The sequence below is a fragment of the Amblyomma maculatum genome, chromosome 1 (genome assembly GCF_055883805.1).
Source record: "Amblyomma maculatum isolate TAMU_Amacu chromosome 1, ASM5588380v1, whole genome shotgun sequence".
Lineage (NCBI taxonomy): Eukaryota > Metazoa > Arthropoda > Arachnida > Ixodida > Ixodidae > Amblyomma > Amblyomma maculatum.
Window position 1 is genome coordinate 55,316,187 of NC_139344.1, and position 25,373 is coordinate 55,341,559.

Here is a 25,373-nt window from a genome sequence, read left to right on the forward strand (position 1 = left end):
TACCCCAATGACGGAGCCGACTTCATTGCACCTGCCTCCGCCCGTCACCTGCACAGGTGCGCTCCGTCAACGGGACCCGACTACCTTCAGCGGAAGCAGCGATGACGACGTCGACGATTGGCTGACCCCTTACGAACGGGTCAGCCGTCACAATAACTGGGACGACAACCGTAAGCTCAACAATGTCATCTTTTACTTGAGCGACGTCGCTAATCTGTGGTTTCGAAACCACGAGTCGGACTTTTCCACCTGGGCGAATTTCAAGGCTAAATTTTCTGATGTCTTTGGCCGCCCCGCCGTCCGAAAACTCCGCGCGGAACAGCGTCTTCGATCGCGACTACAGCTGCCCGGTGAAACGTTCACCAGTTATATTGAGGACATTGTTGATTTGTGTCGCCGCGTTGACCCGACCATGACCGAGGCCGTTAAGATACGTCATGTCCTCACAGGAATTGATGCCGGCGCTTTCAACATGCTTATCGCCAAAGGCCCCAATACGGTCAAGGAAATATACGACCTCTGTCAAAGCTACGACGAACTCCGCAAGGAGCGTGCTTTGATTCGCCAGCCTGATGCATCACTCGCTGGATTAGCCGCGGAGAGGGAGTCATCTAGCCTCTCTGAAGACATCAAGGCTTTTATACGTCAGGAGGTCGCGCGCCAACTGTCCCTACAGCCATATGTTAAGGAGTCGTCCACAACTGGCCTTGTTCCGGAGCTTCGCCATGCAATCCAGCAGCATGTCTCTGAAGTCCTCCCTAATCCTGTTCCTCAATCAGCTCCGGTCGCACCCTCAATGCCGTTACTCACGCCCACAGTTTCATCCTCCGGCGTTGCGCCACTGAGCTACGCTCCAGCATTCGCGCCGGCTCCTCCTCAAGTATTGCGTCGCACGTATGCCGAAGTCACTTCAAGTCCACCGCCTGAGCCAGCATATGCCTATGCTTCGCCCCCCATGCGGTCCGCACCAACAGCCTTTGCTTCCCCCTTGCGTCAGACACCATCTCCATGGCGCACTGCAGACAACAGGCCTATTTGCTACCACTGCGGCATCCCCGGACACACTACACGCTACTGCCGGCCCCGAATAAATATGGCCTTTGCTGCACGGCCTGCGCCACCTTATTTGGCCCCCCAGTTCCCAGTCCCATCGGGTCCTCCAACAGCACCCCCTGAACCTCCGGACTTCCGCCCTCGTCGTTCGCCATCACCACGTCGCCGCTCCATTTCGCCAATGCGCCGACGACCCGCTACCCAGCCGGAAAACTAACCGCCGCAGTTCGTGAGGCACGAACTGCGTATCCGACCGAATTTCAAAGTCCTCGTCTTAATCCCGCGAATGTTATTCCTGTCATCGTTGAAGGTGTTCATACTCTTGCGCTCGTCGACACCGGTGCCGCTGTATCAGTTATCAGCCAAAAACTCTGCCGCTCCATCCGAAAGGTGACTACGCCTCTCGAGGGACTATCGCTTCGTACCGCATCCGCTCACAGTATACAGCCGACAGCTATCTGCACTGCTCGCGTCGTCATTGCTGCAGCCTTGTACATCATCGAATTCGTCGTTCTCCCCACATGTTCTCATGACGTCATTCTTGGCTGGGATTTCCTGTCCCAGCATCATGCTATCATTGACTGCGCCAGTCCTCAAGTAGAGCTCATTGAATCGAGTGATGCACCGTCTGATGCCCTGCTCCACGAGCCGTGTCCTCGTTTTGCGACCAAACTCCTCGTAGCACATGACACAACCATCCCACCCGTTAGCGCTGTTCTGGTTCCCCTCACTGCCTCTTTTACCACCGCCGCGACAGTCCTCTTTGTGCCCTCTAACGTTGTCTGCCACCGCCGCCACTTACCGCTGCCGTTTGCCGTCCTTGACATGAAAAACGGCGCTAGCACACTTCTGGTAGCCAATCCTCTTCCGTCTCCCGCTATGTTGATCGAAGGGGAGTGCCTCGGCCGCATCGAGCCCGTGGACCTTCTGTTCACCTTTGATGATGTGTCATTCCCTGTTTGCCAAGTTGACGCCTTGACTCCAACTCGTGTGGCTTCAGATTCGCTACAGCGGGACCTTTTTGACCATTCCGTGGACAGCGCTCTAGAACCGCGCCACCGCGAGCAACTTCTTGACCTTCTACACCAATTCCGCGCCCCCTTCGACATTCCGCAATCTTCCTTGGGCCGCACGACGACCGTTTCCCACCTCATCGACACTGGCGCTCACCCACCTCTCCATCAGCGGCCGTATCGGGTGTCCCCGACTGAGCGCCGTGTTATTGCCCAACAAGTCGATGACATGCTGCAACGCGGAGTAATTAGAGAATCCTGTAGCCCATGGTCGTCTCCTGTGGTTCTAGTTAAAAAGAAGGATGGCTCCATACGATTTTGTGTTGATTATCGCCGCCTCAACAAAATCACTCGTCGTGATGTGTACCCCCTCCCACGAATCGACGATGCCCTAGACTGTTTGGAAGGCGCAGAATTCTTTTCCTCACTCGATTTACGCTCCGGGTATTGGCAGGTGCCCATGGCAGAGGCGGATCGTCCTAAGACCGCCTTTATTACTCCAGACGGACTATACGAATTTAATGTTATGCCATTCGGACTCTGTAACGCCCCAGCCACATTTGAAAGAATGATGGACACTGTACTGCGCGGCCTGAAATGGAACATCTGTTTATGCTACCTCGATGATATCGTCGTCTTTTCAACCGACTTCCCGACCCACCTGACTCGACTTCGCCAGGTCTTCACCTGCCTAACCCGCGCCGGTCTTCAACTCAACCTCAAAAAGTGCCGCTTTGGTGCCCGCCAGCTCACAATACTCGGACATGTTGTGTGTAAAGATGGAGTTCTGCCTGATCCTGAGAAGCTGCGCGCCGTCGCTGACTTTCCGAAACCGACCACTTTGAAACAACTGCGAAGCTTCGTGGGCCTCTGCTCGTACTTTCGTCGTTTTGTTCGGAATTTCGCAACCATCATAGCCCCCCTTACACAGCTCTTGAAAGGCACCCCTAACCTCTCCTCTTGGTCGCCAGCCTGCGATGATGCATTCGCGACACTGCGCAATGTTCTTACGTCACCCCCAATCCTTCGCCATTACGACCCTACTGCACCTACAGAACTTCACACCGATGCCAGTGGTGTCGGCCTCGGCGCCGTCCTCGCCCAGCGCAAGCCTGGCTTCTCCGAATACGTTGTCGCCTACGCAAGCCGTGCTCTTACCAAAGCCGAGTCCAACTACTCCGTTACCGAAAAGGAGTGCTTAGCAATCGTGTGGGCTGTAACGAAGTTCCGCCCTTACTTATACGGCCACTCCTTCGAGGTAGTTACAGATCATCACGCTCTCTGCTGGCTCGCGTCTCTCAAGGATCCGTCTGGCCGTCTCGGGCGCTGGGCTCTCAGGCTTCAGGAATACGACATCCGTGTAGTGTACCGCTCTGGCCGCAAGCACTCTGACGCCGACGCTCTTTCTCGGTCACCGGTGCGCTCGCCTAACTCATCGTCCCCTCCTCAAGCACTCTTGTCAGCACTCACCATTGAGGATATGCCTTTCGAGCAACGACAAGATCCTTGGGTTTCTAACCTGCTGGATATCCTTGGCACTACTTCCGCGGCTACACATCCTCGGGCACTCCGCCGACAGGCCTCCCATTTCGCCATTCGCGACGGCCTTCTCTACCGCAGGAACTACAACTCAGACGGCAGAACTTGGCTTCTTGTCATTCCGCGCCACCTCCGCTCCGAGGTTTGTGCCCACCATCACACTGACCCTCAAACCGCTCATGCCGGCGTCCTCAAAACCTATGATCGAATTCGTCAGAGGTACTACTGGCGGGGAATGTACAATTTCGTACGGCGCTACATTCGCTCTTGTACCGCCTGTCAACAACGCAAGATTCCTCGCCACCCCGCTGGCCCTCTCCAGCCTTTACCTTGTCCAGCTCGCCCGTTTGATCGCGTGGGAATCGACCTTTATGGTCCGCTACCATGCACGGCCGCTGGTAATCGATGGGTCATCGTCGCAGTCGATCACCTGACCCGTTACGCCGAGACTGCTGCACTTTCCGCGGCGACAGCCCGAGAGGTAGCCCATTTTCTTCTACACCACTTCATTCTTCGACACGGCGCCCCTCGCGAGCTACTGAGTGACAGAGGTCGTGTCTTTCTTTCCGAAGTAGTTCAAGAGCTCCTGTCGTCTTGCAAATCGATACATCGGGCTACAACCGCGTACCACCCACAAACAAACGGCCTCACGGAGCGCTTCAACCGTACGCTTGGGGACATGCTCGCAATGTATGTTACATCTGAATCGGGAAGCTCCAACTGGGACCAGGTACTGCTATTCGTAACGTTCGCGTACAACACAGCCACCCAAGCAACAACTGGGTTTTCGCCCTTCTTTCTCTTATATGGCCGTGAACCATCTTGTACTCTGGACACAATTTTGCCATACCATCCAGATGCCTCTGAGTACAGTGCCTTGTCAGATATTGCACAGAAGGCCGAGGAATGCCGTCAGCTAGCTCGCACGTTTACCTCCAACACTCAAGGCTATCGCAAAGATCAGCATGATACCGATACCCCTGCTCCCACGTTCCTGGCCGACAGCTTCGTTTGGCTATGCGTTCCTGCCACCAACAAACTAGACACCAAATACCACGGACCTTATCGCGTCTTGGAACGCACATCCCCTGTGAACTACGTCATCGAGCCAGTCACCCCTTCTTCCGACCACCGCCGTCGCGGCCGTGAGGTTGTCCACGTTAGCCGCCTCAAGCCATATTACAACCCTCTGGTCGTCTCTTCTCCCTGAGTCGCCAGGATGGCGACTTCTTCACGCGGGGGAAATGTAAAGAAGACAAAGAACAGAAAACGCTGCGGCATCGCCATCACCATCGCTTGTCTCCGGCGCCCATCTCGCTCGCGCTGAAGCTGTGCCCTGCGGCTGGTAATTCGATCCCTTGTGCCCAAAGTACTGCCAGCGCTAGACGTTCCAACCAACCATTAAATCCACATTACAAGGGTAATAACCTCACATTTTCTCACACAATCTCACACAATTCACATAAGAAATCACGTACAAGTCGCATATAATTGCATAAGTTCTCATAGTTTCTTGTACATTATCATAAATTATGTACGATATTTTATGATAATAATGTGCACCGTATGAGACTCTATGCAATTAAATGAGATTTTATGAGGTTATTGCCCCGTAGAACTTTTGGTTTTTCAGTAGGGAAGACAAGAAATTTTGGAAAGTTCTCTGTTGATGTCGTGATTTTTTGCGTCACTTCGGTGCGACTCCTTTTGTGGGGTCGATCAGGTTTTTTTAAAGGTAGTTTTTCCATGCACTATGGATAGTTTAAGGGGTCCTACTATATGTCGCCTCTGGTTCACCCTTATACGCAGAGGAAGGTCCCGGAACCCCTCGCCTGGTGGACAGGCGAGGAGCCCATCGGCCGAGGCTTGACCATGGCCTCAACCGCCACCGTTCAAGGTTTCTTCCCTCCACCTCTCAACCTATCGCCACGGTACGGATTACAGCTTCGGTATGGGGGCTCAGGGTCCGTGGTGGCACCAAGCACCAACACCTAGTTTACACAAGGTGCCCCTGCGGGGAGTTATTGGGTGTTCTAGCGCCCTAGTATTCTTAACTAATTGGCGGAGCTCCGCCATCTCTTTTTCTAGTTTGGCAATTTTATCATCGCGTGCCTGTATCTGTTTCCGTAGTTCCTTCTCTTGAGTATTGTTGGTATGGGAGGCCGTATCCGGCCAGCTCACCTTATTGTCGGGCTTGTCTCCGCTTCTTCTGCGGCTCGAGCTTCTTTCTTTGCTGTTGCACCTGCCCCTTCCTTGTTCGGTAGCGGCGGGAAGGAGCTAGATCGGTTTCGGGGCTTGCTGTCGTGTCTCGTCCGACTCGAGGACCTCTTTCTGTCCCTTGGTTGATGTTCCGCGTGGCGCCGCCCCGCATTGTCGCTTTGCTTGTTCGCTTGTTTCCGGATCACAAGACGATGTTTGCAGTTGCGGCTCCCAGTATGATGCGCTCCATGGCACACTGCAGTCTGGAATGCATGTTAAAGGTTCCCATTCTGGAGGGACCGGGTGGTCATTATCGCAGCGGCGGCATACGTTTGCCTTTGGTTGGTAGCAGACGTCAGCCCTGTGGTCGATCTTGCGACAGTTGTAGCAAGTTTCCACTTGCTCTCTGTATGGGAACAAGCAAAATACTGTTTCAGTAGTATACTTGTCTTGGAATCTTGTTCCCTTTGAAAGTAATCTGGAGGCGTTCTTGACTTGCCTTGTCGTCTTGCGTCGACGATGCTGATGTCCTTGTTTCTTCTCAGGAAGCCTTCTCGGACTTCATCAGGCGAGAATCCATCGTACGCTCGGTAGATTACTCCTCTAATCGAGTCGTCCGGCGCCGCGGCGTACGACGCCACTTGCTTGTCATGCCCTTCAGGGTTAGCATCTTCAGGGTTAGCAAGGTCTCGGACTTGCTCACGGAGCCCATCGGCACGGGGCCGAGCAAGGCCTACGCGTTAGGCCTAGCTCCCTCCATCACTTGGTCCGGGTAAAACGTCCGAAAAATACGGAAGCTGGGCGTCGACTTGCCAAGAATTGATATCCACGGGTGCCGGGCGGCCCCTCAGAGATGTTCCAAAAGGTGGCAGGTCCAAGAACCGAAGCGTTCCGCCAAAAGTTGGCTTCGAGGCGCGAGCCCGTGCGACGCACGTCCGCACTGCTCGACAGCCCAGGCAAGAATCTGGGCTAGTGAACAATGACGACGCTTAAGCTAGGTTTTGGTTGTCCTGCGAGTGTGTGGCCAATCCCCCGTCGTGGATATATGTGCCATTTTGTCTGATTCCATCATCATCATCCCCGAGTGTGTCCCTGACGGTGAACTGTTACGACTACAACGGAGTGTGCCTCGTAACATCTGGCTGGAGGTGCGGGGTACGACACCAATACTACAATCTGGATCTCCGCAGTGGCCGCCAGCTTGATGCTAGCACTATGCAATACGACGCAGCCCCTTCTACAGCGACACAACCAGCGCCCACTGTCGTCGTGGAGCAGGCTTGTGATCCGGGCGCCTTTTGCGGCACCGATGACGTCGACATCGAAGACTGGTTCGCTATGTACGAGCGAGTTAGCAAGCGCAACCGATGAGACGCAACATTGATGCTTGCGAACGTCATTTTCTACCTGGCTGGTACGGCGCGCGTCTGGTTTGAGACGCACGAAGATCTGACATCCTGGGAGATGTGCAAAGAGAAGCTTCGGGATCTATTTGGCAAGCCGATCGGACGCAAGCTCGGCGCTAAAAAAGACCTAGCATTGCGAGCACAATCGTCGACCGAATCATATCTGTCGTACATACAAGACGTACTAGCTCTATGCCGCAAAGTGAACAGCGTCATGCCCGAGTGTGACAAGGTGGGCCACATCTTAAAGGGAATTGCTGACGACGCTTTTAACCTTCTCTTTTGCAAAGACTGTATGACGGTCGACTCTGTACTCGAGGTATGTCGGCGGTTTGAGCAAGCTAAACATCTTCGTATTGCTCCCCGCTTCGACCGATTGCCAAACACAGTTGCTACGTCTTCGTGCGAGGATCTGCCAACACTGCAGCAGCCGTCCCATCAGCCAAGCTTGACCAGGATTGTTCGCAGAGAGCTGGAGGCAATGGCCCCCTTCGCATTCACACCTCAGCCTGCGGACGCTACTATAGCACTAATCCAAGCTGTCGTTCGCCCAGAATTCGCGAATGTGGGCCTTAATGCGAACGTGGGCCTTAATGCGAACGTAAGCCTCAGCTCTGGTCAGCCGTCTGCACCGGTGATAGCCCAGTGTTCCGGTGATAGCTGCTGCGGCCCCGACTGCGCCCTTCCCGACGCGATACCGCTACCGCAACCCGGAAGATTGGCGGACTTCAGACAACCGACCCATCTGCTTCAACTGCTCACGTGCCGGCCACATTTCTCGCCATTGCCGCAGCCGTTGGGTTCCGCCACCACGACCACCGTGACCACGACCTCGCTACTATCAAGGTTGCAGCGCCGCCTACGGACCACACCCACTCTCCGTGATACGCCCTCTCGTGACTTTAACTCGCCATCCCCGCGCATGTTCAGCCGCTCGCCGTCTCCCCAGACCTGCCGTTCCCGCTCGCCCCAACCTCGCCGTTCATCGTCCCCTCACTTCTCTGGCCCTCTCCCGGAAAACTGATCAATGCAGCTCCCGGAGGTGAAGCTGCATTGACGACCCGGCCCGAAAATACTCTGCTGACCCTTGCTCATCACCGCAATCTTCTAGATATCTGTGTAGATGGTGTCCCTGTTACCGCCCTCATTGACGCTGGTGCCCAAATTTCCGTCCTCAGCTCTTCGTTTCGCCGCCGACTCAAAAACGTTGTCACACCCGCCTCTTCATCAGCCGTTCGTGTCGCCGATGGAGGCGTCGCTGCCTTCGTGGAACTGTGTACTGCGCGCGTGAACATTTGTAGTCGAACTACCCCTCTACTCTTCCCTGTGATCGACCGCTGCCCTTACAATGTGATCCTCGGCATCAACTTTTTAACGGCCCACTCTGTCCTGATTGATTATTCAAGTGGCCTCCTTCGCTTAGGCCTTTCTGCTCCGACCACACAGATATCAAGCCACGCCTCCGCTCCATCGAGTTTGTTCGCCTACTGCCCGAAGCTGCCATGTGTTACTTTGGCCCCGTTTCCTGCTATTCCTGATGGTAATACGTCACTTGTCCAATCAGCGATGTTGTTCTCCACCGTAATGTCATCCTCCCTCACGCTGTCGTGACCTTCACGGATAACAAACCTATCTTCCCGTCCTAAACTTCAGCCACTCCGTCTAAGTTTTGCCCCATGGCATTGTACTCGCTGACTTGTTTTCGTTGCCTGAATGCGAAGTTTCTGCCCTCAAGCCTGTACCACTGTCTGAGCCCCCGTATCAGCTTCTCGTTCGACTCTTTTTACTCCCATGATAGCAGTGGATTTGACACCTGAGCAAGCTAGTGCTCTCTCCGACCTTTTGTTTTCGTACAGCGACATATTCGCTTTTGGGGACCTACATTTGGGCCAGACATCTGTCGTTACCCATCGCATCAATACTGGTGATGCTGCAGCCCCATTCACCGAAGGCTTTATCGAGTCTCCCTTGCTGAGTTCCACGTGATACAGAAGGAGGTCGACAAGATGCTGACAGACAATATTATTGAGCCTTCCTGCAGTCCTGTTGTTTTAGTCAAAAAGAAAAATCAAACTTGGAGATTCTGTGTCGACTACCACCATCTCAATCAGATAATTAAAAAAGACGTTTATCCACTCCCGAGAATTGACGACGCCCTCGACTGCTTGCATGGTGCCAGCTATTTTTCTTCGACCGACATGCGTTCTGGCTACTGGCAAATAGCTGTAGAAGAACGGGATCGAAAGAAAACAGCATTTGTCATCCCTACAAGCAATTCAAGGTCATGCCATTTGGCCTCTGTAACGCTCCTGTGACCTTCAAGCGCATGATGGACTCGCTTCTTCGTGGCTTCAAGTGGACAGCGTGCTTATGCTACTTAGATGACGTTGTCGTTTTCTCTTCCACGTTCACAAGTCACCTTCAACGGCTTTCTACGATAATGGCCGTCTTTCGCCGCGCCGGTCTTTAACTCAATGCAAAAAAAATGCAGCTTCGGCCGTCGCCAGATCAAAATCCGGGGTCATTTGGTTGACGCAAATGGTGTGCAGCCCGACCCTTATAAAGTTCGTGCAGCCCGCGAGTTCCCTACACCACGTAATAAAAGTGATGTGCGAAGTTTTCTCGGGCTCTGCTCCTACTTCCGTCGCTTCATTCGGAACTTCGCTGACCTAGCACGTCCCCTTACCTCCCTTCTGCAGAAAAACGTGAATTTCTCGTAGAGCCGTGAGCAAGCTCAGGCCTTCACAACGCTCATTTCCGTCCTCACCACTCCTGCTGTCCTGGCGCACTTCGACCCATCTGCAACTACAGAACTGCGCACCGATGCTAGCGGACATGGTATTGGCGCCATCCTTGCCCAGTACCAGCAAGGCCACTCTCGTATGATTGCCTATGTCAGCCGCCTCCTATCTCTGTCCGAGCGCAATTATTCCATTACGGAGCGCGAATGTCTTGCACTTGTTTGGGCGTTGACCAAATTCTGCCCTTATTTGTTTGGGCGGCCATTCAGCGTAGTGACGAACCATCATGCCTTGTGTTGGCTGTCCTCACTTAAGGACCCTACCGGCCACTTAGGTCGCTGGGCCTTGCGATTACAAGAATACATGTTTACTGTTGTGTACAAGTCAGGCCGCCTACATCAAGACGCCGACTGCTTGTCCCGCCACCCCGTTGACCCTCCTGAACTTCCTGACAATACCGCCGACGACTGCGTTTTGTCCATCTCGGACTTTCTCCACATCGGCGTCTAACAGAGTCGTGATCCCTCCCTGCGCCCCATTATTGATCACCTGCGCAACGACAGCTCCGATCCGTCCACCAGTATGTTTGTGCTGCTTAATGACACATTACATCGACGCAGTATGCACCCAGATGGTATAGACCTTTTGCTTGTTGCCCCGACACATCTACGCTCTGCTGTTCTTGCGCACCTTCAGATGCTCCTACAGCAGGGCACCTGGGAGTGTGACGCACATAGACAATGTTCGACGGCGATTCTACTGTACTGGCCTTTACCGCTTTGTTCGTCGCTATGTCGCCGCCTGTGGGCTGTGCCAGCGAAGGAAGACACCGTCCCTTCACCCTAGTGGGCCCCTGCAACCACTCGCTGTTCCGACTGAGCTCTTTTCTAGAGTTGGTCTCGACCTGCTTGGGCCATTTTCCACATCGACTTCAGGGAACAAATGGATTGCTGTAGCGACCGACTACGCCACCCGGTATGCCATCACAAGAGCTATCCCTACCAGCTGTGCCTCCGACGATGCAGACTTTCTTTCGCATGACGTCATCTTGCTTCATGGCGCTCCTCGTCAACTGCTCACCGATCGCGGTCGCTACTTCCTTTCTAATGTTGTTCATGACCTTCTCCGCTCATGCGCTACCCGCCCCAACTTCACAACGGCCTACCATCCACCAAACGGCCTTACTGAGCGCCTTAATCGTACACTGACCGACATGATGTCAATGTATGTTTCTGACCATCACCGTGCAGGGGCGTAGCCAGGGGGGGGGGGGAGGCTTATGGGGCTTCATCCCCCCCCCCCCCCCCCCCCCCCCGAAATGTTTTCGTACTGTCATGCACCGCCAACCAAAACAACCACCGACGCTGGAAAGCATTCTGGATTTTGTCTACAATATCATTTTCCGGTTCGAAAAGACTTTAATGCACGAAAATTACGAACTCGGGCTACATTTCGTAGCAATGCCCATGCTGCTGGAGTCATAAAACAAGGAGCCATTTCCGAGCACAGAGCTTAAAGGGCGTTTGGATGGCGAGCGGTCTCGTCGCGTCAGCTCGCGGCGGCCGTGAACGAAACAAGACAGTGTCGAAGGCAGGTTTCCATTCCTGTTTCAAAGGCGGTATTTCCCTCGCCTTCGACTCCCCGCTTGCTCAAAATCCCTGTGTGTCTATCCCACTGCCCTCAGCTAAACACTCAGCTAAACCCTCAGCCCCCCTTGACTGCTGCATGTTTGTTTTCGTACTTTTTTTTTCTCTTGCCTTCTGCAGATTCTCACCGGTGCTGTAGAAGCTCTTTATGGTACTCCCTTGCCCTTCTCTCCGTACACTACGCTCTCTCTGTGGTTGCGCTTTTTGTTTGTGATAGTGTTTTCCAAAAGAACTGTGTGTTGAGCTAGTTGGTGCATCATTTTTTTTTAAATACACAGCGCAACAAACATAGAACAAGCGAGTAGACGGGATTTTTAGATTTCTCGGGGATGAATGATAACAGATGGGGTGCTTACGCATGTGTCAGAATTCTTGTGAATGAGATAGGCCTCTTTTAATTCTCGTGTTAATTTCTCTCTGTGTCTGTACAACACTGTAGTTTCTTTGAACAGGGGAATGCAAGGAGGGTGCAAAGGGGGCTTTTGGCTACATTCCTTGTGGTGTAGTGCCAGGTTCGATGACGGGGCTTTTTCTAGGGAGTTTTCATGTTCTCTTAGCCTTATGTTAAGACACCTTCGTGACTGACCAATGTAATCTTTTCCGCAAGTAAAAGGCACTCTGTATACCACTCCTTCTGTGCACGGAAGAAAAGCTACATTATGTTTTACCTGGCATCCCCCACGGCCTGCACGTCGTTTTTTGTCATTTATTTTTCGGTTTACTTTAGCGCAAATGCTGCCAAGTTTTATGGGCGCAGAAAACATGACCTGTACTTCATACCTATTTTCGCATACCTTCATACCTTCATTTCGCATGCCGTAGGCGATGCGAAATTCAATGCACATACGGTATGACGGCAATATTTTTCTCTGTACGGGGTGTCTCAGGATCCTGTCGTATTCTAGAGGCCTTTACTTTTTTCAGGACCTTGTTGCAAGCAAGCAAGATTACATCATCGGGGAAGCCTGCTGATCTCAATCTGTCTATCTGATCTTTGAAGCTATACTTGATGGCATGGTTGCAGGATTTTACAATTGATGACCCTGTGCATGACACAGCTATACCACACTTCATTAATTTCGAATGGCCAGATTTAAAATTGAGCAAAGGCTTTTTCGATTTTGGTGCAAACGCCCAGCAGACGTGATTTTGCCCTAAATTTAACCTTAAATCAAGGAAGGGAAGAATATCACAAGACGGGGTTTCGAATGTGAAGTTTAGGCCATTACCGCAGTCTTGAAAAACTTTTAGAATGTCTTCGACGCACTTTGAAAGGTCGTGCGTTTCTACAAACAGAAGGTAATCGTCCACGTATCTGAACACTTTTTTTACAAAGGGAGGAACATTATTATTGATGGCTTTGTCAACATAACTTAGATAAATTTCACTTAATTTCACATGAAAACTCCCTAGAAAAGGCCCCGTCATCGAACCTGGCACTACACCACAAGGAATGTAGCCAAAAGCCCCCTTTGCACCCTCCTTGCACTCCCCTGTTCAAAGAAACTACAGTGTTGTACAAACACAGAGAGAAATTAACACGAGAATAAAAAGAGGCCTATCTCATTCACAAGAATTCTGACTCTGACACATGCGTAAGCACCCCATCTGTTATCATTCATCCCCGAGAAATCTCATATCTTGACGAAACTGGTTAAAGTGAAATGTTGTTTTATCTGCGAACATGCGCACTTCGTTGTCAGAGAATTTTTGTATATATTCGTGTTCTTTCAATAAATCATGCAGTTGATAGTCAGCGCTGTTCCCGTCTACTCGCTTGTCCTATGTTTGTAGCGCTGTGTATTTTTAAAAAATAGCGTTTTCGTTTTCGCGATTGTTCCTACGCGCAGAAGAGTAGGCGCCGAACACTGGGCCAGGGGCGTTCTTTTTTTTTTTTTTTTATTGCACCTCGTTTTTTTTTCCTACGCCGCTGCGCAGCAAGACAGAGTTCTCTACGCGCAGCTCCGTTTCATTTCCAACCGAGGTTCGCGCAGATTCTCCAACAGTTGAAAAGAGAAACGGACCTAGCGGTCGCCGGTGAGCAACCGCGACCAAAGGCATCGAAGCGGCGCCGACGGCGGCCGAGTGACCCTTTGTCTCCTGCTGCTGTGCCCAAGCCCCCCCCCCCCCCCCCCTTTTTTTTTCGGGACGGAGAAGAGCTGCGCTTTCAGACCTTAATCCCCATTAGCGCCCACGGCGGCGACAACGGGAACCTGACCTTTTGTTGAAAGTTCGGAGGCGCATCGCCGATCAGTACTGGCCCTGCTCGCCGACTTTCTTGAGGCAGGCGGGTGACCTTCTGAGAAGTAACGCCGGGGAAATGACCTCTGCCAACGGCCGACTTCTCCGGCTAATTCGCCTTGTGAAGGAAATTTCCACCGCCAGCATGTATAAAATCATCATCAACATCAGAGATGCTAGCCCTCGCCACCGAAAGCACTACCCTCGGCAGTGGGCGGCATCTTAAGTCCTTGCTTGTGCCCTGCTGATTGGACTGTACAGATTGAACTTTGTTTCCCAGCTAGGGAAGTCGGGATAACCGACCATATTTGAACGGAGAAATTGTCTCCGCCGAGAGCTCTTTTTTCGTCCTTCAAATTGTACATATTTCCTTATGCAAAGAGTTGAAGCATTTCTTCGCCTCTGCTCCCTTGCTGCTCCTACTCCTTCTCCTTCATCTCGGCTCCTCATGGTTCCACTGCGGTGAAGTCTAGGCCTCCAAAACCCGATCTCATCCTCTTCTCCACCTCGCCGCCCATCTCTTCTCATCGTCACTGCACAGCATCAGCCTTCCGAGCCAGGACCGGGAACCTCTGCCCGGCGATAGACATCCCAGGCGAACCAACGGCGCCCCCCTTCAACACAACAGCACGCAGTGATGTAGAATGAGACGAAGCGCCGTGGTCATTCACTTCTGCCTTCATATCACAGAAAAGAATATCAACATTTTGTTCTCCGGCGCCAAGGCGTCCATGTCAAGACACTGAAGCCAGCAAATGTTACTGCGTTGTTGTTGATTTTTCTACTTTGACTTCTATGCGAGAGGACACATTGAGACCTCTTCTCAATTTTCTTGTTCTCGCTACCCGGGGCATGGCAAGCCAGCCAGAGCGCATGCGTTTTTCTTGTGTCGCCCCGACCACCACGCGGCGCATTTCGGAGCGCGTTCGTTTTCTAGCTGGCCGTGCAGATTCTGCCTGGCAGCCCTTTGAATGCTTTCTGGCTATGGCTGTTCGTGTTGAAGCGAGTGACAGCACGAAGGTAGCTACTGCTGCATTCAAGCTTGCTCACCCGTGCGTTTCACAGCAAATGTCCGCTGTCGTGGAATAAGATGTGTTTATGTTCGTGCGCGAATGCTGCTATGCTTGTTGAGTTAGCTCTCCAATGTGTTGCTATCACGTTCATTGCTTCGCCTTTCCGATGAAATTGTGAGTTCTTTTCTAAACAAGCCCCGCATATCTAAAAACCACACCATTTAGAAATTAAATTAAGTCATTTATTTATAAGGTAGGCAAATAATTTCGATAACTACTTGTTTTGGTTATCATAAACAAAAAAAAAAGAAACGACTGACAGCTTCACAACTCGAAATGCCACTCATGACTGACTGTCAATTTGCTGTCTTTCCGTTCGAATAACCGGTGTTTAAAAAAAAAAAAAAAAAAAAAAAAAGAAACTAGGGGCGCGAACGTTGCGACAGAGAACAAAAATATTTTGTTAAACTAGTGCTAAGCTCCAGTAATACATTTGTCCTACAAAAAATTAACATACTTCACCTTAACTTATCTGTTTAGTATTGTTTTAAAGTTGTTTTCTGATGGTAATCACTTTCTAAAAATGCTTTGCGCCTGTTGCTGATTTTGTCTGTATGTTTTCTTATTGCGGTCCGAAAACGTTACCCCTTACTCTTACCAACGATCGTCGGATCGTCTGTCTTTCTGTGCATCAGGTTTACTATCTGTGATTGCACAACATATTTATTTGCCTTTTTTGACGCATTATATACAGTAACTCTGCTTAGTTGCATTGATTTATTGGAGACGTATACGCATATTTAAATATCGTGTTGCGAGGTTTTGTGCATACGTATAGTGAAGTTTGTTTCCAGTGAAACTTTTTGCCCTTATCAAGCTGTATCTTCTCATTTGTAATATTCCATTTTATCTTCACATTTCTATATAGATGTTTCGGAACTCCTGCTTTTTATGTGCGCTCTCTGTACGACTATAATTTCGGTGTAATCACCCACAATAAACAACCGGTGACAGCTGTTCCTGTGCAATAAATTGGAAGAAAGGACAGCGTCATTGGCCGTTGCATATGTGCAAAAACGTAAACAAGGGTCTTGGATGAGGAAGATTCAATAAAGTATTTGCCATCGAAGTGTTCATTTCATACATTTTACGTTTTCATATCAGCGACATGCAGTGTTTAGCTGGTTTCGAACTGATATAGTTCTAAAGTTCGTTTAAAATTTTCTGTACTTATTAAATAGACAGATTCACGGCAGCATTGATATAAGTTATTTCTGCCACAATTTTTGGCACATACATATATATGTTCTTTTATAACAAAATGAATATTTTACTTGTCTTGACAGTGCGTAGCGTTTAAGAATTCGTTTGCAGCATCTAATACACAATGGCTATCAATGACAGTGCTGGTATTAAAAAGATATTTGATCCCTCGATAAATTTTATATAGAGGAAGCCCCAATTTATATATTATATTATTTGTGTAATATATTATATATTATACTTATATAGTATATATTACATACATTATATGAAATATAAATTTATATGGAGGAACTTGAGCCCCCCTCCCCGAATAAAATTTCTGACTACGCCACTGTCACCGTGACTGGGACGTCTATTTACCCTTCATAACATTCGCCTATAACTCCTCACGGCAAGATACCGCCGGATACTCTCCCTTTTGTCTACTCTTCGGCCGCGACCCTCTACTTCCTTTTGACACCTTACTCCCTCTTGACGATTCATCCTGCAGTTGCGCTTCTGATGCCATCGCCCGCGCTGATGCCGCCCGTCATATTGCTCGAGACCGGCTTGGTGCTTCTCAGCGTTCTCAAAAGCACCGTTACGATCTCCAGCACCGTGACGCCTATTACCCTCCTGGCTCCCAGCCCGACGTGTAGGCATGTGCGAGAAATTCCTGCCCCGCTACGTGGGCCCTTACCGCGTGTTGCGGCAACTTACCGATGTTACATACGAGATTATGCCTGTGAACCGCAAGTCTCCTACAGAGCATCATCCAGAAGTCGTGCATATTGCCCGTCTCAAACCTTATATTTCGCGCTCACCTGTATAGTCTACGCACCGGGACTGTGCTACTTCCGCAGGGGAGGGGGGGGGGGGGGGGGGGGGTATTTTCACGGTACGCAGTCACGGAGACGATGACGATGTGCTGGGCTAGTGAACAACGACGACGCTGAAGCTAGGTTCTGGTTGTCCTGCGAGTGTGTCCCCGAGTGTGTCCCTGACGGCGAACTGTTGCAGCTACAACGGAGTGTGCCTCGTAACAATATGCTATGTAGGCAAACGAAATCGATAACGAAGCGAAAGGTGCAAAGGAAAAAGCCCATGGGGGACCCGTAACTTAAAACTACAGTTTTCTCAATTTGGAAGCAAGCTCGAGAGAGGCCTTGCCATGCCGCTCGGCTTCAAGATAGGCCGAGGAACCGGTTTCTCGCTCTTTTCAGATGCATGTTGTCTAGACTTATGTGGTGGCTGCGTCGTCATACCCGAAATATTCTTGTCGTGAACTGTCGTAAACCTCTCGTGATTCCCACGGTACTGACATGCATAACGCTGGCGTAAAAAGCAACACTCCACTCGTGTCGAATTTCTACCTCTGGCGCACTGGCGCAATCAAGTACCGGTGATGTCACGTATTGCAAGAAAGTAACGTGAACGGCAAAAAGTAAATCAGGTTATGGGCAGAAACGTGTAGGCTCACGAAAAGAGTTCTGCTTAAGAGCTATGGAACGAAACCTGGTAAGAGTAACGTTAAGATATAATAGGAAGCGTGCAGGGTGTACCAAGTCAAGAAGAAGAAATGGGCAGGGCAGATATTGTGAAAACATAACTGTTGGTCGCTAAGGGTAACGAAATGAAAGTTAAGGAAAGGCTAGAATATTAAGTGGGCGACAGAGGCCAAGTTTACAGGGGTCAAATGAATGCAGCTAGCACAGGACCGAGTTATTTGAAGGAAGACGTCTTTGCCATGCAGTAGGTATAGCCCGGCTGGTGATGGTGATGCACAATCTACGTAATAACCTTTAAACAGCTCATCCTCTACTTCTGGCTACAGCACAGTCCTGTGCGCATCGTTGCTTTAACATACGGCCATGCTGAGCAAAAGACTATCAGGCTCTCGAGCACACTGAAATGTTAGCCGGATAGCTAAGCTCTCGAGAGCATGTCATCAATTACAACAACGTAAAAGCACATCGAGATAGCATAGTACCGAAAATTCAGTTTTCGGTACGAAACCGCTTGATAACAATGCAATTGTGCGACATCGAGTCAGTGATCACAAGGCAAGTCAACGATTGCTGAGAAGGAAGAAGTCGTCCCGAGTGAAATGGCTCGAACAAGTGACCGCGGTCACAGTCACATTTTAGAGCGCAGCTCTTTGGCGCCCGTTCCTGCGTTTCGCGTCGGCGTCGCCGTTGGCGTCGCCCCCTCGCAGCCAGCTCCGCAACCGTGCTAGGGTGCCTCGATGCGCGCCAGCGGGTGCGCATAAAGTCACACTAGCCGGGGCAGCGCGCGCCTGCCGTCACCGTTCGCCGTTGCGTGTACCCCCTTCCCCCCTCTTCCTGCGTGGCGGCGACGGTGTTCTCCAGTTGCCGAAGCACAGGCTCGGCATCAGCGGATCACGGTGCGTGCATCCCAAGCTGAAACGCAGAGCCATGTTGACTTGACTCGCTAGCGGCATCAGTCAATCGCTGTTTTCTCTTCGCTGCGCGACGTTCCTATAGCCATGTTTACATGAAGGCAACAGTAGCGCATCGCATCGCATTTCGTAGCGCCTCACGGTAATGCGATACGACAGCATTTGCATGTAGCGCATCATCTGGATGGATAGAATATAGGAGCGTCCCCTTTGAAGCGGGGTGGTAGCAGTTGCTATCATGCTCATTTTCCCCCCTATATCTTAATTATTGTTTTAGATTGGTTAACTATAGCATCATTCTATTTATTGAATTTTTGTTTCTACATTACTAACATTATGTCACTTTTCTGCTTTTAAGCCACCAATCTTCCAATCGTTTTTTGCTAGCTTCCACAGCAGGTTCATTCACCCGGCCACTGATATATCTCTAAACCACAGAGCTTCGAAGAGTAACTGTGCCTGCATCGACTTCCGGATGGATACCATTACATTCGAGTATAATATGGTCAATTGTTTCTGTGGACTTACCACATACTGCACATGCGTCATCTTCATTGTTAAGTTTCTTTTTGTAGCTGCGTGTTCTATAAGGCACCCTGATCTAGCTTCAAAAAGTAGGGCACTGCCTCTTGAGTAGTCAAAGAAAGCTTTCTTCCTGATCTGCCTTTTCCACTTTCGGTATAGTTCCACACTCTGTTTCTTTTCCGTAGAATTTATCCAATTTTTATCTTCTGTGTTCTTCACTTGTTGCTTAACGCTCTTTGTTTCTTCGTCCTTATTGTGACCAACATACTTACTGGTTAGTTTCCTAGTTATTTTCCTCTATTGTGAGTCAACGCTTTTTAGGTATAGGTATTTAAATACTTTAGTTGACCATCTGTTACTGTCCAGTTTCCTCAGGCGTTCCTCATATAATATTTTACTCTGAGCTTGCCGTACTTTGAAAGATGCCCAGCCCAGATCTCCCTGTACCGCCTCATTTGTGGTTTTGCCGTGGGCACCCAGTGCTAATCGCCCGACGGCTCTCTGATTTATTTCTAATGTCGACTGCACCTCTGATTTTAGGCACAAAACCGCATTTCCGAAAGTAAGCCCGGGCATCATAATTCATTTCCAAATACCCCTCAAAACCTCATACCTGTTGTATCCCTGTTGTGGTGCGGGCATCTTCAGACAAATAAAAAACTTCGTTCACCATTCGTTTGCAGCGAACGCGAGATACAGTGGAGGGCTAACAAAGAATTGGTGGGGAAGCGAGCGGCCAACGCTTCGCCGGACGCCGCCATCGATGCAACCTGGTTTACATACACGGGGAAAGTCGACTTACAACTCAGATTTGAACTTCTTTTGTCGATAGATGGCAGCACTTAAGCACCACAAAAGGGAGGAAAGTTCTATTCCCCGTCCAGGTGTGTAAATTACACCGTGACACGAAAGTGTTACTTCTGCCGCGTACAAAAAGTAGAGCCGAGAACTTTCAGTTGATATGCGGCCAAACCTGGGGGACCGGAGTGGGGGCCAGAGAATGGTCCTTTTCTCCAGTAGCGCACCATTGTAGCGTTTTCCAGTTTGGGTCGCCTATGCCCCCTCCCATCTTTTGTGCGAAGGAAGAGAAGGAAGATGAGGAGGAAAGGCAGGGAGGTTAACTCGTAAAAGAAACCGGTTTACTACTCTTTACAGTGGTAGGGTGAGGATTCTTTGCAGGCAGTACTAAGCAGGGCTGGTTTCGACTAGGGAGAGAGAAAGGTGTGAATCATCTTTTGACAGAGTTGAAAACGCGTGAAGGGAACCTTCCCCCATATTAGCCTCTGGTTACTGGAAAACAATCCATTGTGTTGGGGACCCTAGTATTCAGCCCCCAGATAAAAGGAAAGAAAGGAACTCCCAGTGCACAAAATCTTGTCTGCTTCCCTTTCCAGCATTGCCTCGGTTACATAACCACAGAGAGGTGTCCGCGAGTGTATGACCGTTTACTTTGCCTAGTTGCCTGCCAGCGTTCACGTCACCGAACACATATGTCTTCCGCTCCTTCGTACCAACAAGACACGTGTGTTTCGTTCAATCCTTGATCGTAATCTTATGACAGTTTTTCGCGCAACGCTGCGCCCGACTTGTGATTTCAGTCTAGTGAACAATGAATTAGTATCAAGTGACTTGAATACCAGAAGGCAACGAGGCAACAGAAAATGCCAGCAAAGAATTTCTGGTACGGGAAGCGTAAGCGGGCTGGTGCACTGATTGCGAACGCCAGAAAGAGGCAAGCTCTGGATAATGACCCACCTACGAGCAAAACGCATTATTCTAGCTGTGGCAGCTACCTTTCCCACCCTGCTGAAGAGCCTTCGTCACCAGAAGCCATCAAGCACAGCCCCAGGCCGGCACACGTTGAAGCTTTCATCAAAGATGTAGAGGTGTCAGGAAATACCCGGTCATCTTCAGTAATTAGCGCAACAGGGTCGTCCGACGAAGATGTTGCTAATGGAGGTTCCGCACCCACTGCAGAAGAGGACGTCAGTGCGAATGCTGGTATACAAAGGCGACGCATTGTTAACCTTCAGCACCTGTTGACCAGCTTGCAAAAGACCGCCGTCCATGTTCCCTTCAACTGCACTTTGGCCGATATGGACTGTGTGTCTGAAAGAAAGCAAGGTCTTCGAAGTAAGCTGATTCTTGTATGCAGGATGTGCCGAAGAAAGGATGTCATCCACACCGACCCGGCACCTGACGCGCAAGCTTCCAGCGGCTGCGGCGACATAAACACGGCAGCAGTGTGTGGGATAGTGTCAATCGGCTGCGGTTTCTCAAACCTCAACGAACTGCTGGCGTCCATGAACATCCCAGGAATGTCATCGGACACTTACACAAAAATAGAAGACGACATTGGACAAATTATCAATCAAGCCGCCTGGGAGGAAATGAAAAAAGCGGGCGCGGAAGAGGCAAGGCTGGCAAGAGAATGTGGAGACATTGACAGTGATGGTATACCCACGATAGCAGTCATCGCAGATGGAGCGTGGTCAAAAAGATCCTACAAGAACAAATATGACGCTTCGTCAGGAGTGGTGAGTGCACAAATTTATTGAATTACGATAATAACAAAAAGCGCTCCATTTTATACATGGAAATGCTTTATACTTAGTGCAAAAAGATGCTTGACCTTTTTCCACTGCCCCATTGTCTTGATCGCTGCCCACACCTCCATAACCTAGCACTAAAACTGGTTTCGCTTGCATCGTCTAGCGTCAACGAAGAGGGCAAGTGTGCGATGGTTAGAATTGTGAATACAAAAGTGCTGCCAGCGATGTTATGTGTGCTTGAGTATACGTTTGTATACGTGCAAACACACGGACCTGAATGATTATATTACTTTCCCTTTTTTTTACAAATAATCACATTACAATTAAGAAAAAAGAATGTTGAACATCTATGACAACAGGGATAGGTACCACTGGGATCGAAAAAGGTCATTAAAAAGTAACACTTGAGTCGTAACTTGCATGATAAGCTGAAATACCTATCTGTTCTAGCAATAAGCACTGCAATCAGCAGGGCAGCTTTGTGACTAATATTGGTGTTACTCTTTCAGGCTGCTATCGTTGGTCACAGAACTGGAAAAGTCCTGTACTTTGGCGTGAAAAACAAGGTGTGCGCAATGTGTGCTCGTACTCCACAAGGTGCCACCCCGAAACAGCATCAGTGCCACAAGAACTGGCACGGAAGCTCAACCAGCATGGAGCAAGTATATTGTGGTTGAAGGCTTCAAGAAAAGCGTTGAACTGCATGGCATCAAGTATACAAAACTTATTGCTGATGGTGATTCGAGCACTTACCGCTCTATCATAGCAGCAGCACCATATGGAAACCAGAGGGTTGAAAAAATTGAGTGCAGGAACCACATACTTCGCAACTATGCCTCAAAGATAAGAGAGATTGCACAGAAGAAACGGCTGGAAAAGCTTCCCCCGAAGGTAAAAAACTCTGTTCTCCAAGTAGCTGTGCGCCTGCGGCATGGTGTTGCAACAGCAATAAAAGTTAGAGGCTCTGAAGATGCATCGTTTTCTGAAAAAGTAGACCGCCTTGTTAAGGATATAAAGAACGGCCCAAATCATGTGTTTGGAGACCACGCCAACTGCGCTGGTTACTTCTGTTCCGGGGGCAAAGCGGGAGAAGAAAATATATTTCCTGAAACACTTCAAAAAGGCATATTTGAAGAAATTTGTGTGGCCATGAGCAGAGTGGTTGCAAACGCTGCGAGCCTGATAATGGACGTCGACAATAATGCTGCCGAGCATTATAACTCCGTTGTGGCAAAATTTGCAGGCGGAAAGCGGATTAATTATTCCATGAAAGGATCGTACAAGACAAGGTGTCTTGCTGCGTCTTTATCGGTGAACTGCCGAGGAACATACCACGAAAAAATAGCGCGCAGGATTTCCGGAGGGCAGCTTGGAAGATGTACAGCATCAATTGTGAAGGCATCAGTTTGCAAGAGGAATTCAAGGCGAAAGCTACCGAAAAAGAAGCTGTCAACCACGCCACGCTGCCAGCGCAGAGATAAAGAGCTACATCTTGGTGCCGATGCTGACTACGGCCTACCAGACATGGAGCCCGATGCTTTTGCAACTGCTTCGGACAACTTCCTGAAATCGCTTTCGCTCTCGGCAAACAACATTGAAGACCTGCAGCGAGCAACGTCAAAGCAAAGTGGATCCACTCTATGGAAGCAGGAAAGGCGAAAGAGATTGACAACATCACTGTTTGGCGCTGTGTGTAAAATGAAAGCAACGACGGGATGTGGGCGGACAGTTGGCGATATCCTGTACAAAGAAATCGCATCTGAAGCCATAAGGTATGGAAAGGACCACGAGTGCTTAGCACTAAAGCAAATCGAGAAGGAATGCAATGTTGTGGTAAAAGAGTGCGGCCTGTTTGTTGACCAGGAAAACCCCTTTCTTGGCGCTTCCCCTGACGGACTCATTGGGGAGGACATCCTCGTCGAAGTCAAGTGTCCGTACTCAGCGAGGGACATTACTCCACTAGAAGGAGTTCGCGCCAAAAAAATAACCTGCTGTGTCGAAAACAAGGACGGAAGATTGCAGCTGAAGACTAACAGCAATTATTGGTACCAAGTACAAGGCCAGCTCAATATTGCTCGCCGTCAGAAGTGCTTGTTTGTAATCTGGACCACAAATGGCATGAGTATTGAGGTGATTTCCAGGCATGAATCGTTTTGGGAGGACGAGATGTTGCCACGTCTCAAAAATTTTATATGCACTGTTTGCTGCCAGAACTCGTGGACCCAAGAAGAAGCCGTAATCCTTCCAATTCGCGAACCTCATTACATTGTCGAAGCACAGATGACTCGCTCACTCAAGCGACCTTTGAATGCAAAAACTAAAAATGAAGACAGCCGAGAAATCGTCTAGGACGCCCTTCCTGACTACAGAGCATCTTTCCCCTTTCCTTTTGTCACTGTCACGATCATGTATTGGAACAGGTTTCTTGCTACTGGTTTATTTTGTTCAAATAAAAAAAATGCAACCTAAACAGAAGAAAAGAGGGGTGGTGGCCACGCCACCCGCGTATGATCTTTTGTACGCAAAAACGGGGCAGCAACCCTAAAAGGAAATCTTCCAACCAATTCCGACTGGTTTGCAAGCTGAAATTCCTTACCTCATATGATTTCCAAGGAAGGCTCAGTAGGCGCCCTACTTCGAGTTGCATTTTTTTTTTCTTTTGTTGCTGTGTATTTTGCAGCCTGGTGCAGGAGGTCCTGCTAGCTGCGGCGCATACCCAGCCGGCTCTAAATGGGAGAATAAAGGCAGTGGTCGAACGCTTGACTTAGCGAAACCGGTTCAGAAGTGGAACTAAATGATTTTGCCTGCCAGGCTACTCGCCGTTGAGGTCATGTTATTTACACGACGGACCGGTTCGACCAGTTCTCATGAGGTCGGAGCTACAGTACAGCAGAGGCTAGACAAGAAAAGGAACCAAACGGTTATTTCACCCCTTGCCTTGGGGAGATGTCAGCGTGTATAGACCTTTCCAACCTGATTGAAGCCATAGGTACCATAGGGCTGGCTGGATTGATTTTTCAGCTGGCGCTACCAACCGATCCGTGGGCAATGCAGCAGAGGCTAGGCAGGAAAAGGAAGGAGACAGGATTCTGTCCCCTTGCTGTGGGGAGTGGATGTTCGCTTTTCATGCGGAGGTGTGAAAGGGGAGGTTGGAGAAAGGGTGCGAGGTGATTAGAGCTCAAGAGCCCACTTCCCACATCATGGGCACAAAAGCCAACAAAGGCTCATCTCCTTTGCTTTCCTGTCGCACCTCTTCTACACGCACAATGGATAGGTGCCAAGGATGTTTGCTCCTGCCTTCACTTGTATCCTACTATAGGTCGCCTGAACCACTGCACACCTTTGTTGGGGTGGGAACAATGCTGCTCTCCCACATAAATGGCCCTGTGAGTCACTTATGCTTTGGTGCGAAAAATGTTATATCCTCGGGCAGCGGGGGAGGGGTTCTTCTTGGAGGTTCGATATGGATAAAAATTGCAGAAAAAGGGAGGAAATGTTGGGGAGGAGATTTTGATGTTTAGCCTAGTTTTTTTATGAGACGACAAGGAAGACCGACATATCTAAAAACGCAATTTTTAGGAATATTTTTCTCTGATTTGAAATACAATGAAGCCTTAAAAATAAAATCTGCCCGCAACATTTCCTCTATTCTCTAAAGACGAAAACGCTGCCACAAACCCCACGAAAATTTAACCGCATTTGGACACGCTAGAGCTTCTGAAATTTACCATGTATTTTCTATGGACGTTGGCACTGGTGAGCCCTCGCATTACCCCTGTCT

General features: G+C 49.8%; 2 pseudogenes; both read left to right on the plus strand.

Annotated features, from left to right (window-relative positions):
- The first annotated feature begins 285 nt into the window (after positions 1–285).
- On the plus strand, positions 286–22,269 carry LOC146202401 (uncharacterized; annotated as a pseudogene).
- Positions 22,270–22,630: 361 nt separating this feature from the next.
- Positions 22,631–23,941, plus strand: LOC146202402 (uncharacterized; annotated as a pseudogene).
- The last annotated feature ends 1,432 nt before the right edge of the window (positions 23,942–25,373 follow it).